General features: G+C 45.1%; 1 protein-coding gene across 1 annotated transcript in view; it reads right to left on the bottom strand.

The window, feature by feature from the left end:
* The window catches only part of rbbp8l (retinoblastoma binding protein 8-like), a 130,430-nt gene extending 115,657 nt beyond the window's left edge, over positions 1-14,773 (bottom strand). Inside the window, exon 1 of the mRNA XM_078555054.1 lies at positions 14,712-14,773. The gene's annotated coding sequence lies outside the window, so the exon portion shown is untranslated. The remainder of the gene's footprint in view (positions 1-14,711) is intronic.
* Between the last annotated feature and the right edge of the window lie 1,804 nt (positions 14,774-16,577).

Here is a 16,577-nt window from a genome sequence, read left to right on the forward strand (position 1 = left end):
GTTTTAATATGAAACTGTAACTCCACACAACTAATTAGTACCAACTTTTAGGAGAAAACTAGTGTGGGAGATGCACAGTTAAAATCCAAAACTGTAATAGTTACAGATACAATGGTGTGTTCAGCTTAGGGTTTTTGCAGTTTAAGTTAGACAAGTAACTTGGGATCAAAATCATCCTGATTTTGTGCAAATCCAGCACTATAATGCAAGCTTTATACAAGAGGGTGTATCAGTTCCTTTGCGATCAGTAATCCTGCTTTGCTGCTCACTCTGTTCAGCGAGGGTCTGAACACATTCAGTTGTGCCAGCTCGAGCGTTACTCTTTCTTTCGGGAATGTTACAAGGCGCGGGTGGCAGAATGAGAAAACAACAAAAAATTGAACGGATTGACAAATTAAAAACATGTTTCCAATTATTCAACAATTTAAAGAAAAACACAACAAGGGGCATGATTTTTACCTCGTTGGGCGCGCATAGCGGGCAAGCCCGGGAGTGGTCACGAAGCTGACATTGATTTTAGCGTGAAACGCTGAGCGTTGGCGGGGTGGGGGTGGGGGCGGGAGGAGGGCGAGCGCAGAAGTTAGCGCACGCACGCGGGTGCTCGCACTGAAAGTAGTGTGTCATAAATGATCAGCTGTCCTTTTCACTTGACAGGCAGCTTGATGTTGACTCTTGATCATGCGCAACTTAGAATTATAACAAAGCAAAGCATGATTTTCTTCAACAAAAATTTAAAAAATAAAGTCCGGGGTTAAGGTTTTAAGTTACAGCCCAAAAGGAACATGAGAGAAGCAGGTTTGTTGCCGACATTCAGCAGGTTGTAGGTGAAAAAGGTAAACGTAGTGTGATTATAGCCAAGCCCTGCATATTCAATGCACCATCTTCGAGCTGAAAATTTAAAAAATCTAAAGTAAAGACCTTACAAATGTTAAAAACATTTCCCCTCCTGTGACTGTCTTATGAGCAGGGACATGTTATAAACGATATTTCAACATTTTTATTTTATTTTTCATTCCTGTTGGAAACCATTCCGCCCGTGGATGAGGTTTCTTAAAAAATCCAAAGGCTGCCTGGCCAATTCGCCTGCCCTCTAGCCATAAGGTTGGACAGGCAGCGAAAAATTGCATTCAATCAATACTTTAATGGCCTTAATAGGCCTGTTAATTGTCAGCGAGCAAACTGCCGATTCCCGCGTGTGCCCGCCGACTGGAATATCGCGTGTCATTTTACGCTCACGTGTGTCAGGCCCACACATGCCCGCTCAGCGAAAATCCCTGCCCAAGGAATTGGGGGTGCAGTCTCATCTCTGAACTCTTTTTATTTGTATGGAACAACAGCAGCAATTGGAACATGGACACACACACCAGCAACATTACTGTGATAGCCAAGAAAATGTCTGAGAATTAATATTGTTTGCATACATTGCCACATAGATGCTAATGTGCCATTTGCCTTTGACATGTCTCAAATTTAAAAGCAAGGAATAAACTTCTCAAGTAGATAAATCGGTTATATCTAAACAAATAGATCGTTTTGGAACACAGATTAAAAATGATTGAATATTTTTGAAAAATGTTCAGAGGTACTTGTGAGGCATTTAGCTTTCAAGTGGCTCTGACATCACAATTTGAGGCAGTCAGGAAAACTTAATCACTGGGGACACAGCAGTTTTAACTCCTAGACTCCAATCTGGAAAGAAGTGTTTTTCAACAAATGTGGTCAGTGTAAAATGCTTTAAACAAAACAGCAGTATAAGAGAAAACTACCTAATTGTCAAATATCCATCTATAACTGGCTACGAGTCTGGAGAAAAATAAACCAAAGTGAGTAAACCACAGGTAAAAAATTTAACTCAAATGTATTAGGACCTGGAGCGATGGTTTGTGTAGGATGGTCTCAAAACAATCTGGTGATGTAGGTTGGCACATATTCCTTGTCTTTGATGGCCTTCTGCCTCGTGAGACAATGGTTTGCGCCGTGGTGGTCAACTCTGTGTTAAACATTGCCTGGTGTGGCTCAGGACCCCCACTCTGGCTTGGCAATCCCTGTCCCATTTGCTGCAGAGGAAGACAGTGGGCTGAGAAGGTGCATGATTCACTGGCCTCTATTTTCTTGGGGTCCTTTTGTCAACTGAGCTTTTCATTTCTCCATCTCCCTGAAAGCCCTTACAAACAGTCAGCCTCTGGAGGTCATGGCCATTGGTGATTGTCTCCCAATTGTCTGTGTCAATACCCACACTCTTCATACCTTGCTTGCAGGAGTCCTTGTAGCAGAAGAATAAAGGCCCAGCAGGTTATGCCCCAGTGGCCAATGCGCCGTACAGGAGGCCTTTGGGTACTTGGCTGCCATTCATCCGATGAACATGGCCAGGCCAACACAGGCCTTGTTATGTTAGTAACGTTTAGTGTAGGCTGATGGATGGAATTAGCTTGCTCCAGAGCTTCTGAGTTGGTGACCTTGTTCTGCCATGAGATACCAAGGATACTTCTGAGACAGCGAAGGTGGAAACTGCAGCCTTTTCTCCTGCCTAGCATATGTTGTACACATTACGGTCGGAAAGAAGAAAAAACACCCAGTGGAAGCAGACACAGTTTCAGCGGCCCTGGTCAGGCTAATCAGTGCAATCATAATGCGAGATAGAAAATCGAATGTTGCTTCATTGGATATCCTTCCTGGTATTACAGGATTGGCATGCGGTCATGTCACAATGTCACTGTGCCTACTGCTCCTAGGGCGCTGGGTAACCTGTACACTGCTGAGTTGAGTTTGCATGACAATGTGCAGGCAGCTCATTTAAAAATTTGTAGGGGTGCTTGGTGCATGACGCTGTTTGACCAACATGCTGGGGCAGAGAACAGGGTGGGCGAGGGGGAGTGGTGTGGGAATCAGGTGCTGCATTAACAGGTGGCAGTAGCTCACGAAGGGCATTTTCCACCAAGCACAAATCATAGGGACACAATGATTGTCCAGCTTCAAATATTGGGCTGACCATCACAGTTCTTCCAGTGTAGGGGGCCCAATATGATCAGTACACGGACACTCATATCTTTGGTACTTTTCAGTAATGCACCATTATGAGGCAATCACTGATTTATAATTTATCATTATGACAAACTCAGGACAGAATTGCGAACTTAATTATGAAATTTGAGGATTTGATCTACTTGAAACAGTGAAAATCAAATAAAACATTTTGCATAAGAATAGCTTCAGAAATATTCAAGGAAGAAAGCTATTATAAAAGTTGTAGCTCTGATATTATGGAGCAGATACCATTACTGTAGTTAAGGCAACTAATGTTGTGTTACCTCACCGAGGGTTAAAGCATCATCTTTAAAACAAGTTCTGTTATTCCAAGTATACCCAGAACATATAAAATCTCATATATGTAATAGATCAATAAAATTTTAATAGATTGCTTATATTGAGACTTGAATATAATAGGGCTGGTTCTACAAGTATTGACTAACGTCTCGCCTTTGGGAACTGTGTATCTTGTCATGTGGAAGCTATAAATCTTACCTGTGGGAACTGTGTGTCTTGTCCTATGAGAACTGTATATTTAGTATACACAGTGAACAAGTGCAAAAGTAAACTCAACATTAACACAGAAGCAAAATACTGTGGATGCTGGAAATCTGAAATAAAACAAAAATCACTGGAAGTACTCAGCAGGCCAGGCAACATCTGTGGAGAGAAACAACAAATCAAGATGACCTTATAAGATAACGTTACAGGTTGTTATCTTAAAAGGTCATCTCGACCTGTTGTTTCTCTCCATAGGTGCTGCCTGACCTGCTGAGTATTTCCAGCAATTGTTGCTTTGTTTAAATCTGAAGGTTCGCAAATGTATTGGACAATAGTTCTGCTAGATATTAGACCAAGTGGTTCACTCGGCTTTGTTGAACTTTGTAGTGACAGAGTTCATGAAGTGGAATATTAACATATGGAAATGTACAGTTTGGAAATTATTTTTTCAACTCTTCCATTTTTAAGGAAATATATTTGCAGGAAATTCTCATTTAACTTATAAGAGCAATTTAACCACACATTCCTGAGGTCTTTGGTTGCCCACACGTTAAGTAGTTTCAGGTGGCTGCCATAACGAGACGACATGAATTCTTATAATTCAATTTTTCCACACAACATCCCATAATATGCAGATCAGTGAAGGTTGGTGGTCAGCATGTGCTTTTATCATGTTCAAATGCTCATTTCTATCGGATTTGGAATCCAGTTTACTCCGGCTGTCTAAACCTTTATATGAATCATAGTAATTAAAGATTAGTAGGAGTCTGGTTGACCCAGTGAAGCTGTGGTGATGAATGTTGGTATATTTAATAGTTGAACGTTGGATATTCGATAGACTATTGTCATACTATTGTAGCCGTCTTTAAGTACATCCTGCTTGTCTCTACTCCACTTTCTGGGAAACTTTTCACAAGGAGCAAAAGTAGTTAAAATTGTGAAACTGAACAATAACTATTAATAATCCATATCTTGCAGCAGCAATGATGGTGAAACTGTCAGCACTCACAGTTATTACTCCACTGAAACTGACCGCAACACCTGGAGTCCGCACATGCAGAATTGCACGGAAGCCCAGAAATTGCAGTCAGTGGTTTTATATCCCCCCAGAGTGTGCACTGTCCCCAGAGTGCAATCCATAAACAATTGGTGAGTTGATAAAAACTCCCACTTTTCTGCTGTTGGTGTCACTGTGAAAATCCTTGAGGGCGTTACATCTTATTGAAGTGTAACTGGGTTTTAACATTCAGAATTACCGCTAAATAATATCGCAGGCCCTGAAAAATAAATTTTATATTTGTGGAATGTCTAATTTCTCCATTAGGTAAATTCCAGATTTTAAAAAAACAAGAGCCTTAATTTTACACCCCCTGCCACACCCCCAAGAGTGGGCTGGCAGACTTGGGGTTGGGGGGGTAAAATCTGATGGCATGGCAGGGGTGTCGTACCCGTCCGCTACCTACCTCCACCAGCAGGATAGGTGGCGGGCAGCCTTCCTACCCTTGGGCCAACCGAGGTCCTTAAGTGGCCAATTAACCTTCTTGCCGCCACTGTGGCATTTTCCAAGTGGCGGGGGTGTGGGGGAGGGTGTTGCCCACACCTCATTGTGAGGCCGCCAGGTAAACTCATGCGGCCTGGATGTGGGCTCGGTGGCGGGGATGCCTCTCCCGTTCAGGTAGCCTGTGCTCATTGAAAGCACCGCCCACCGCCCCCCAATCCCCCATCCATAAATTTAACTTTCCAGGGCCTCCACTGCTTTCCACACTCCCAGCCTCCTGAGCCCTTATGAGCTTCATTTGAATGAAGGTAATTGAGCTGCAGGTGCCAACTGGGGTCTGATGAATACCATGTAACTATGACACCTTGTGGGCCTGAGGGTGAGGGGAGCTGGAACAAATGTGGGGAGGGGGCGAAAGAGAAGGGAAGTGGGGGGAGGCGGGGATAGCCCAGGATGGCAGCAACCCACATTGCCCCACCTGGATCCACAGAAATGTAACATTGAAAATGATGCATGGACCATTTCAAGAGCAGCCTTCACTGGATAGGTCACTTAGAATATGGTACCACAAGGCAGAGCGTAGATGGCAGATGCTCTACCCATTTGTACCAGAGCCTTGCTGAATGCAAGGCACCTAATGGAATTTAGGTGGGCACCTTGCCACTTAAAGGAGTCCCACTCATACTCATGGCAACAGGGTCACTTGAAGGCTCTGCATTTTATACCTGAAAATTGTTCAAAGATGAGTTCCATTTGCTCCTATTTGGCTCTCATGGATTTCACTGCTTTAAAGGAACACTTGGAAACATACTTACAGGCCGGGATTTCCCGGCGTCGGGCGTGTTCGGTGGCGTGAGCGGACAATATGGCGTGATTGGTTTCACGGCGGCGTGAAACCGGTTTGCGATCGTCCACTCAGCCTGCCGATGTTGGGCCACGTTTCCCGCCATCGGACGTTGGGAACCTCATTGTAATACACGTGCAGATCATTATTAGGCCAGCCCGCCGGAATCGTTCCCCGCCCCTCCCGCTGGACGTCCGCCCATGTTGGCAGGAAAACATGTCGATGTGTTTCACAACAGCAGATAAGCGACGTGCACCTGGTGGGCTGCACTTCACTCGGGTCTTCAAGGTTTGTTTGCTTACCTTGCTTCGGGCAGCACTCGCAGCCATCAGCGCCAGGCTTCACAGGCAGCAACACATCACTTTTAGTGGAGCTCATGGCAGGTCTCGACCTACCAGGCCAACCTTGGGTGGGTGGCTTTTCAATGGCTGCAGGGCAAGGGCTTACTTTGTGAAGGAGGAGAAGTGGCCTCAGGCAAGAGAAGAGGCTGCAGGATGAGGGCTGTACTGGGGAAGGAGAGCAACCCAGGGTGTGTGTGGGGCACATGTTGATCTGTGCAAGTGGCCTCAAGATGGTGATGCCTGAGGAGGCAGTCTCCAGAGGACATGTGAGGGTATGTGTGTGAGAATGGGTGGTGATGTCCCTTGAGCTGGCAGTGAGTGAGATGCCAATGAATGTGTGATGGGCTTGAGTGTGTGAGTTTAGAGTGATGAGATGGTTGCCTTACCATGGCTGCACGGATGAGATCATTCACCCTCTATCTGCACTGGATGGCCAACCTCTTCTGTGCAACATTGGCACTGATCACCAGTGCCATCACCTACCAAGCCAGAGCGGTAAGGTTGCTGCTGCTCCTATGGCCAGAGTGGGTGTAGAGGACATCACAGTGGGCCTCCATGGCGTCCAAAAGGCACTTGAGGGCTGCCGTCCACTTGCCCTTCAGGGCCATTTCTTCTTTGCTGCAGTCCTGGGCTGGAAGCACTGAGTGTGGCTGTACTTTAAATGTGGTGCCTGGCATGATGAGGTGGCGAGGTGTTGTTGTAGCAGATGGATTAGAGCCTGCCCGCGATGGAAACGGCGTGTTTCCCGGGAATGCATAAATAATGCGGTGGGTTTGGGATGATACGGCGTGAAAACCAGCCATCTTGGCCTGCAAATAAAATGTCATCTTACCCGCCCACTACCACACTCTGTGCAAATCTGGGACGATTCCGCCCGCAGTAAATCAATGCCATTTCCCGATGACAGAAAGCTACACAGTGAGGAGACGGGCCTGAAGATGATCAATATCATAGCTGGATTACTTAAGTGACAAGCTAATAAATGGCAAATGGGGTTTAACATGAGTGCGTTAAAATTGTAATACATAATAGAATAGCACAGGAGTATAGAAGATTACGGGGCAATTTGATCGAGGTATTTAAAATGTTAAAAGAATTTGATAGGTTTCTAATGTGAAATGTAGACACAATGAATACATTAGCAAAGGTGGAGAAGGAGAAGGCTAGGAGTATGATTATTTATTCTTCACCGACAGAATCCAATCAATGTGAAGCTGTTATCAATAAGGTTAATCAAGCACCAGGATGCTTTTCAAGGGCACTTGATTACGAGTCAAAACAAATTACTTTAACCATGTATTACTTATTGATAAGGACACATTTAGAATATTATGCACACTCTACCTTCAAAGGACATTTGTGTGTTGGGGAGTGTTCAGAAAAGAATGGCAAAGATGATTGCTTAAAATTTTACGAAGGGACTTAGAAAATTGAATGTTTTTCTACCGCAAGAAGGAGCTCAACTGAAGACATGATGCAAGTCTTTAAAAATATGAGAAAGATGGACAATGCAGAAGCTGGTCGCTTAACTTGGATTGTGATCCCAGAGCACAAAGACAGTAGCGCAAAATGAATAACCCTCAAATGATTTCAAATCTGTAATGGGAACTGAGCACAAATTAAATGGAATAGATAAGGCAAACCCAGATTATTGCTTCATCTATACCAAGAAAGCAGTGCTGGAAGACATAAATGGAAGTTAGAAGTAGGTAAACTTAAAGTAAATAGTATGAAAATGTACTCTGCAAAGACTGCTGAATGTTTGCAGTAATTCAACAAACAAGGTACTTTGGGGTGATTTGAACATGCGATAAGTAGGTGCCATGATTGGAAAAAAATAGACCGATGACCTTAGGAGGACTGAAAGTCCTTTACTCATTGTTGACCTTTTCTGCATTCTTAGAAAACTAAAAGAAGGTTTTCCCCATTCACTGAGCACTGATTATGTGGGACAGACTCCAGGAAGTGCAGTTGTTCCATTAAAACCCTTAAAACGTATGGGCTGAGTATCTGGTGAAATTCCCATGGCTCAGCACAAGCCTTGCTGCGTTACACACCAAAGAATAAGGATTGCTACAACATTCAGAGTAGCACAGCACTCGCCGCTGGCTGAAAGATTGTGCATGCTTACCATGATGGACCGGTAAGCAAACCAGCACAGGAGCAGGAATAAAGCAGCAACAGCAACCCACCTTTGGACTCTCAAGGACAATAACCTCAATCAACAGGACCCATCACTAAATAATAGCACAATCCAAGTAATCCCCACAAACTAAACAAACACACTGTTAAATTCCTAGTGCAAACACAACTATGCCACTAAATTCATAATAGACGGGATTTTTGGGTTTTCGGGTGGGTGTGGTTGGCGGGCCTAGGAGCGGCCTGGAAACAAGCCTCCACCCGTGACCAGCCCCTGACCACAATTTCACGCTGGCTGCCAATTCATGGGCAGCCAGCCATGAAAGGCCCAGCGCTGCTGGTGGGGGGGGAGGTGGGGGGGGGGGGGGAAGAAGGCGAGCACTGAAGTCAGTGCGGGTCCAGGGGAGCGTGCAATGAAAGCTCCCTGAAGGCGGAGAGCTGCCTCAGGGAGCTGAAGAATTTTAAAGCCAAAAATAAACATTATGAAATTCCAAAAAAAATTCCACCCAGAAGAATCACTCACCTAAGCATATTGATGAATAAAAATTCCGCCCAAACATTTTCATTTAAAAAAAATTAATATTGGAAAGCTCATCCCGCCCTTGGCTGAGGTTTCCTCAAAAATCCAAAGGCCGCCTGGCCAATTCAGCCGTCCACCAATCGTAACGTTGGACGGGCAGTGAAAAATCCAGGCCAGTTACTGCATAAATGGCCTTAATAGGCCTCTTAATTGTCGGAGGGCGCGCTGCTGACGCTCGCATGCGCCTGCCGACCGCAATGTCGTGCAAGTGTCCGGGACGCTCACCTGACGCCATCGCGCGCTATTCCATCCTCGGGGGTGTCAGGCACGTGCCCACACGCCGAGTGAAAAATCTTGCCCAATGCATCAAAATGCTGTTTCCATAAGCATCAGGCTATCAAAATGTGCAATAGTTTCATAAAATACAGAAAGAAATACTTGCACTTACCTAGTATATTTCATGGCCACAGGGTGCCCAAAAGCATTTTACAATCATTTGAGTACTTACAAAGTGTAGTTGCTGTTGCAATATGGGAAACACAGCCAATTTGCACACAGCAAACTCCCACAATCAGCAATGTGATAATAGCCAGATAATGTTTTTTGTGATGCTGATAGAGAGATAAATGTTGACCAGGGATAACTTTTTTGAGTTCTGAAGAAAAGTCCTATTGGACTTGAAGTGTTAACTCTGTTTCTCTCTCCACAGATTGCTGCGAGACCTGCTGAGGTTTTCCAGCACTTTCTGTTTTTATATCAGAGTTCCAGCAATCCGTAGTATTTTGCTTTTATTATAACTCTCCTATTGTTCGTCAAAACAGTGCCTTGGGATCTTTTATGTTCACCAAAGAAGACAGATGTTTTAACGTCACATTTGAAAGATGGTGCGACACTCCCTCAGTACCACACTGGAGTGTCACCCTAGACTTTACTGCTCAAGTCCTGAAGGGGGACTTGAGCCCACAACCTTCTGACTCAGGGGGCGAGAGTGCTACCAACTCAGCCATGGCTGACATATGAAGGCAAGACAGGAGCCATTAATCTGTGAAGTGGAATTGGTCACAGCTGAACAGAATGGACTAGATCTTGACTTTGAGTGATGATATAAAATGGGTAATAGCCAGTTGGCAGCCATTTTACATCTCCTCCCCCTGCCAAAAATGTTTCCTTCAATTGACTTCAATAGTCAATCCACCTCAGTGAGCTGTAAGGTTGGAGCAACATTCTTCAGATTTTTTTTGAATACCTTCAGTGAGAAAGTTCACTGATATATGTGTTTAAAGATTTGCTTTGGCTAATTTTAGCCGCTCGTCTTATGGTTTTTTTATGGTCTATGCCATAGTGTGAAATGGGCTCCTGGTGAATTGGCAGCCCATTTTTACAACTCGGCCCAGTTCCTTGTCCGTCGAAACCAATTGAGCCACTCCTCCAATTTCACCCTTTTAGTGATTTAGATTCCACATGGGTGGAAATGCAGAACTGGTAACAGGCGATTGGGTTGAACCTATATTGCAATGGATCTACCGCTGAATCGGCTGAATTGGTTAATTTAGTGACTCTAATGAAACATTTTTCTTCTCAGTTTTATATAAGTGAGTGGCAGTAGCGGAAATGTAACCGATGACTAAACTTTTCCCAAAAGTGCAGTTATCTACTTGATTCTGACAGATGAACAATTGCTTCTTTGACACTCAGCAAATATTTTTTGTACAAGTGTCTGGGAAAATAGCTCTGTTGAAGGTTATGGATTTCTGAATCATGTCGGTACTTGCTGTGGAGCTGTTTTGAAGACTAGACACCAAGACTGATGTGTGCGCAGCTCTGTACACAGCACGAAGTATTACTTTTCTTACATGTTAATCTTGCTTTTGCTCAAATGTCTTGTAGACAAGGATTGTGATGCTTCTCAGGAAATTTTCTTTTAGTAGAATAGATAAATCAAACATTGTTATGGAGAAAAAATAAAATCCCCTCGACCATTTTATACCAAGGGAAATCTGTGGGAGGTCTATTTTAGAGTGAATGGCTGTCAGTTTACATGATAACCTGGTACAAGAGTATTGTAATCCAGAGCTTAATTAAATGTTCACACCTATGTAAACTTACTTGCAGTATACACTTTGGAATCAATAGATTTGTATAACAGAGAAAAAAATAAGAGCTGCATTCATGGCTCAGCGTGTAACTGAGCCACACAAACCGAGAAAGTTCCTGATTCAATCCCTGGCCTGACTGAGTTAGCTGACTTCATCAAGGATCAGACTTCTTGGGTGGAAACATTTAAGTTTGTTTACAATATACTCAGCAGCAACTACACGTGTGCTTTCAACTCCAACTCTATCTCTACACTGACTGCTGAGGTAGCCCGAGCTACTCTCCTATTGGTTACTACAGATCATGTGATCTTGCCTAACAAGCGGTAGCCATGTTACATCCTGGGCTGTGGAAAGGAGGTGCGCTTTGACTCCTGCTTCCATTTGCGAACCGGTGACCCCTGCTGGAAGGACACGTGTGTGGACGACAGAAGAGTGAACAGTGAGGCTTGTTTGTGATGCCTCAATGGTCAAATGGCCAGGTAACAGATTCTGTCACAGTTGATGCTTCATAATGGACACGTAATTGAGTGAATGACTGATGCCTGCAAAACCGTACCCCGCAAGGAATTAACCCTCTCAGCCCTGGATATGGGAACTAATGTAAATGGTTTTGAAAATATTTTTAAGTTTTCAATAATTGGGCTTGCCAGTGTTTGGAACTTTGATATTTGCACTAACTAATATCAAGTTTGTGTTGAGGAAGGACGTGTCACTTATTCCTCTAACTAGGCCAGTTTAACATGGCATTTGTAAAATGGAAATTGGGACATATACCAACAAGCAAAACCTTCAGAGAACGTTGCTTTCATTACAAAACATCTACAAAAGCAAACTTTCACAGAAACAAAATGGATGAAACTTTGATATTTAAAATCTATACATGCAAATCAAAGACACAAAATTTACAGGACCTTTTAATGACTTGGGATACTTAATCTGAAACTATAACCTGAATAAGAGCTCCAGCGAATCACTGAAAATGTAATGAATTATTTTTATTAGAGTCCGGTCCTCAACATAATGCAACGTGCTGTTAAATGCCATTAATGCTGGTGTAATATTTCAGTTTAAACATGCTATAAACTATTCCAAATTAATTGCTTGATGTACTGTACATATAAAACCTAGAGTGTATTGCCAGACACAAACACACCAAAGGCTGAAATTTTTGTCCGGTGGCAGGCAATGGACTCGATCGGGTGTAAAATTGTGTGAGAAGATGTCATCGTGCACAAAACTTGGAAGCGCGCCCACCAACAATTAAGAGGGCAATTAAGCCCATTAACGGCGCAATTGTCTCCGATCTTTCGTGGCGCGTCCAGCCAGGTGGTCTTTGCATTTTTCATCAAACCTCATCCAAGGGCAGGTGAAATTTCCATTATGAAATAAAATAAAAATAAATATCTGTGGACCGGCATTTTTATCAGCTATATTTTCAGGTGCTTGATTCTGATGTGTGGACATTTTTTTTTTTTGCAGCTTCTTAAACCTTTATTTGATCATTTTCAGGACTGTAGCTCCCTGAGGCACTGTCTGTCTGTCTGTCTGTCTGTCTGTCTGTCTGTCTTGCCATGCTCACCCACACCCATGGAAACATTGTCGCCTGCCCACTTCCCGCCCCCCCTACCCCAGCAGCATTGAGCTTTTTGGCAGGCGTTTCGTGCTGGCTGGCCGTGAATTGGCCATTAATTGGCCAGCCAGCGTGAAATCGCGGTTAGGGGCCGATCGAGGCCGAGGGCCCATTTCCCGGCCGTTCCCAGGCCGTTCCCAGGCCTGCTGATCATGCGCGTCCACCAAAGGTAAAATTCAGGCCCAAGGAAAGAAGTTTATACCATTTATGAAGTTCAGAAATAACTTTAGAATATTAAAACCCAGAGATGCATCATATTCCATATATATATATATATATATACACACATATATATCTTATATATATATATATATTTATATATATGTATGAACACTTATATGTAAAGTGTGAAGGTGTAATTTCTAAGGACTGCTTTTGTTCCATTTTTTAGAACATTTAAAAAAAAAATCAAGAGTGCCGGATTGCTGTAGGGTGCAGTTGTACTATTACTGATAGATTTGATCTGCAGACATTTCTTGGGTGGAAACATTAAGCTTATTTACAATATACTCAGCAGCAACTGCACATATGCTTTCAACTCCAACCCTATCTCTAAACTGACTGCTGAGGGAGCCTGTGCTACTCTCCTATTGGTTACTACAGATCATGCGTAATGATTATTATTCTTAAAAGTACATTACACACTAAATAAAATCATAATTACTACACGGATTCATGTGAAATAGGAGACTGTTCTGATCAAATTGCATGGTTTGAATTGGAACGTTTTGAGATGTATGATTTGAAGTGTAGCGATATTGGGTTTTCCTTCACTGCATACCACAGAGAGACTCATTATTCACTAAATAAATACAGCAGATGCTGAAAATCTGAACTATAAACAGAAATTTGTGGAAACACTTAGCAGGTTTGGTAATGCTCTGTGAAAAAAGAGCAAAGATCAACATTTCATGTATTTTGACTCTCAATCAGAACACATAAAAGGTCTCTAACGAAGGGTCATAAGATCTGAAACATTAACCTTTCACGTTTCTTCACAGACTTACTGAGTGCTTCCAGCATTTTCTGTTTTATGGGGAAATTATGCTTGTTTGTGGCTCTGAAAATATAATTGGGACCCCCCCACCAGAAAGTTTCAGCTTCCGATGGAATTTCATGGCTCCCCAGGATCCTCCACAAAGGTCTTTGACTCTGAGCTAGAGTCTGAGACTTCGGACAGTTCTGATGTACTTACTGAATAGTTACCCAGGAAATGTTGGACAGATTAAAACCTAGTCTAACTCAGGGGTAACCAGAGAACTGGCCCTCCACTCACTCACACTGACACCCCCGACCTCCTGACGACCCCCAGACCTGACAAACAGCTCACCCACCCACCACCTCACCCACCTACCAACTCATTCACCCACCACCACACCCACCTACCACCTCACCCACGCACCACCTCACCCACCCACCACCTCACCCACCCACCACCTCACCCACCTACCAACTCACTCACCCACCACCACACCCACCTACCACCTCACCCACCCACCACCTCACCCACCCACCACCTCACCCACCCACCACCTCACCCACCCACCACCTCACCGACCCACCACCTCACCCACCTACCGCCTCACCCACCTACCACCTCACCCACCCAACACCTCACCCACCTACCGCCTCACCCACCCACCACCTCATCCACCCACGACCTCACCCACCTACCACCTCACCCACCCACTACCTCACCACCCACCACCTCACCCACCCACCACCTCACCCACCTACCGCCTCACCCACCTACCTCCTCAACCACCTACTGCCTCACCCACCTGCCACCTCACCCACCCGCCACCTCACCCACTGCCACCTCACCCACCTACCACCTCACCCTCCTACCACCTCACCCAACTACCACCTCACCCACCCACCACCTCACCCATCCACCACCTCACCCACCCACTACCTCACCCACCCACCACCTCACCCACCCACCACCTCACCCACCTACCACCTCACCCACCTACCACCTCACCCACTGCCACCTCACCCACCCGCCACCTCACCCACCCACCACCCCACCCACTTGCCATCTCATCCACCTGTCACATTACCCATCCACTCACCTATTCAATAATGTTCAGACTGGATCTTTAAGCTTACCATATGGCAGCTGGTGCTGTAAATAGGGTACATGCCCTGTCCACCCCGACTCTACTCCGCTGCAATGGAGCTCTCCAAGGGACTCGACATTCCACTTTTCTGGGAAAGCCAAGCCCGGAAGTCCCTGGAAGAAATGCGGAGCCGAGTTGAGTCGGGGGCATTTTTGAGCGGAGCAGCAATCCGACAATTATTGCCTTGGAAGTTCCGGGCCATTATTTCAGGAAATGCATTTCTTTGTACCTGACACTAGAGGGGGCTCTCTGCAAGCTTAAACTCCATTCAATATTGCAGTGGTTTTAAACTGAGTAGGAATTTTATCAAAAATACCTGGAAAAACTCAGCAGGTCTGGCAGCATCTGCGGAGAGGGACACAGTTAACGTGTCCGAACGGACTCGAAACGTTAACTGTGTCCCTCTCCGCAGATGCTGCCAGACCTGCTGAGTTTTTCCAGGTATTTTTGTTTTTGTTTTGGATTTCCAGCATCCGCAGTTTTTTGCTTTTATCCAGGAATTTTATCAGACAGCCTCAAGGTCAAAGTGAACTAGCTCATAAATAGTTATAAAGGTTCAAACATAGAATAAATATTTTCCTTCTTAAAATAAAGAAATATATATTCAAATTAAATTTGGTAATATTCAGCATCCTCCAAAAACTTGTGGTCCTCCAAAAATCTGCTGCCTGTGTCTTTTAGTTGTACCAAGCCCCGTTCACCTATTACTCCTGTGTTCGCTGACCTACGTTGGCTCCTGGTCAAACCACGTCTTGATTTTAAAATCCCCATTCTTATTTTCAAATCCCTCCCAGGCCTTGCACCTCCCTCTCTCTGTGATCCCCTCTAACCCCACAACTCTCTGTGATACCCGAGCTCATTTACTTCTGGCCTCCTGAGCAGCCCCGATTTTAATCACTCCACCATTCATGGCCGTGCCTTAAGCTTCCCATGGCCTAAACTCTGGAATTCCCTCCGTACACCTCTCCAACTTACTACCTCGCTTTCCTTCTTTAAGACACTTCTCAAAACCCGCCACTTAGACCAAGATTTTGGCTCTCAGCTCTAATATCGTCTCCTGTCTTTCAGTGGGCAGAATCTTTGGCTTGGCGAACAGGGGCGGGGCCTGCTCACCGAGGCCTAAAATGACGCGGGGGGTCGTCGGGCCTGCGTCACCGCGCGTCATTTAGGTTTTCGGTTTGGCGGGCGGGCAGCCGACTCGGCTGTGTGCCCGCCGGTCTGTCAAAGGCCTGTTATAAAGCAATTGAGGCAATCAGCTGAGCTGCCCATCCGACCTTAAGGCGAAGAGCCCAGGCGGCCTTCGCATTTTTCATGGAACCTCATCCACGGGCGGGATGAGCTTTCATGAACGATTTTAAATTTTCAGGAATTTTTTTGCGTTATAATTAATGCACGTGTCCCAGCTCATTGGCGGAATTTTATGCCAGCGGGATTTTATGGTCCTGCCGAAGTCGAAGGACTTTTGAACGGCCCGCTGCGTTTTACGGCCCCGGACATGTCATAAAAATTTTTCCAACGACTGTTTAAGCTTAAAATGAACCTCCCTGAGGCACAGAGCTGGCCTGAGGGAGATTTCTACTCTCCTTCATGCGCATGCGCGAAAGAGCGCACCCTCCGACTCAGGCAACCCTCCCCCCACTCCCCTGTCCACACAGGGAGTGCTCAGCGCTCCCGGGCGCATGTCACGCTGGACGGGCCTTGATTGGCTCGCCCACGTAAAATGGCGGCGCCCAGCCGGTCGGGGGCACCGACAATCGGGTCCGTGCCCCCCCCGCGCCCACCCCCACACAACTTTCCAGACAGGGAGAAAATTCTCCCCAGTGTCTCATTTTTCTTTATACCTCTCCTGGGGGGG

This window comes from Cetorhinus maximus, chromosome 13, assembly GCF_964194155.1.
Source record: "Cetorhinus maximus chromosome 13, sCetMax3.hap1.1, whole genome shotgun sequence".
NCBI classification, from domain to species: domain Eukaryota; kingdom Metazoa; phylum Chordata; class Chondrichthyes; order Lamniformes; family Cetorhinidae; genus Cetorhinus; species Cetorhinus maximus.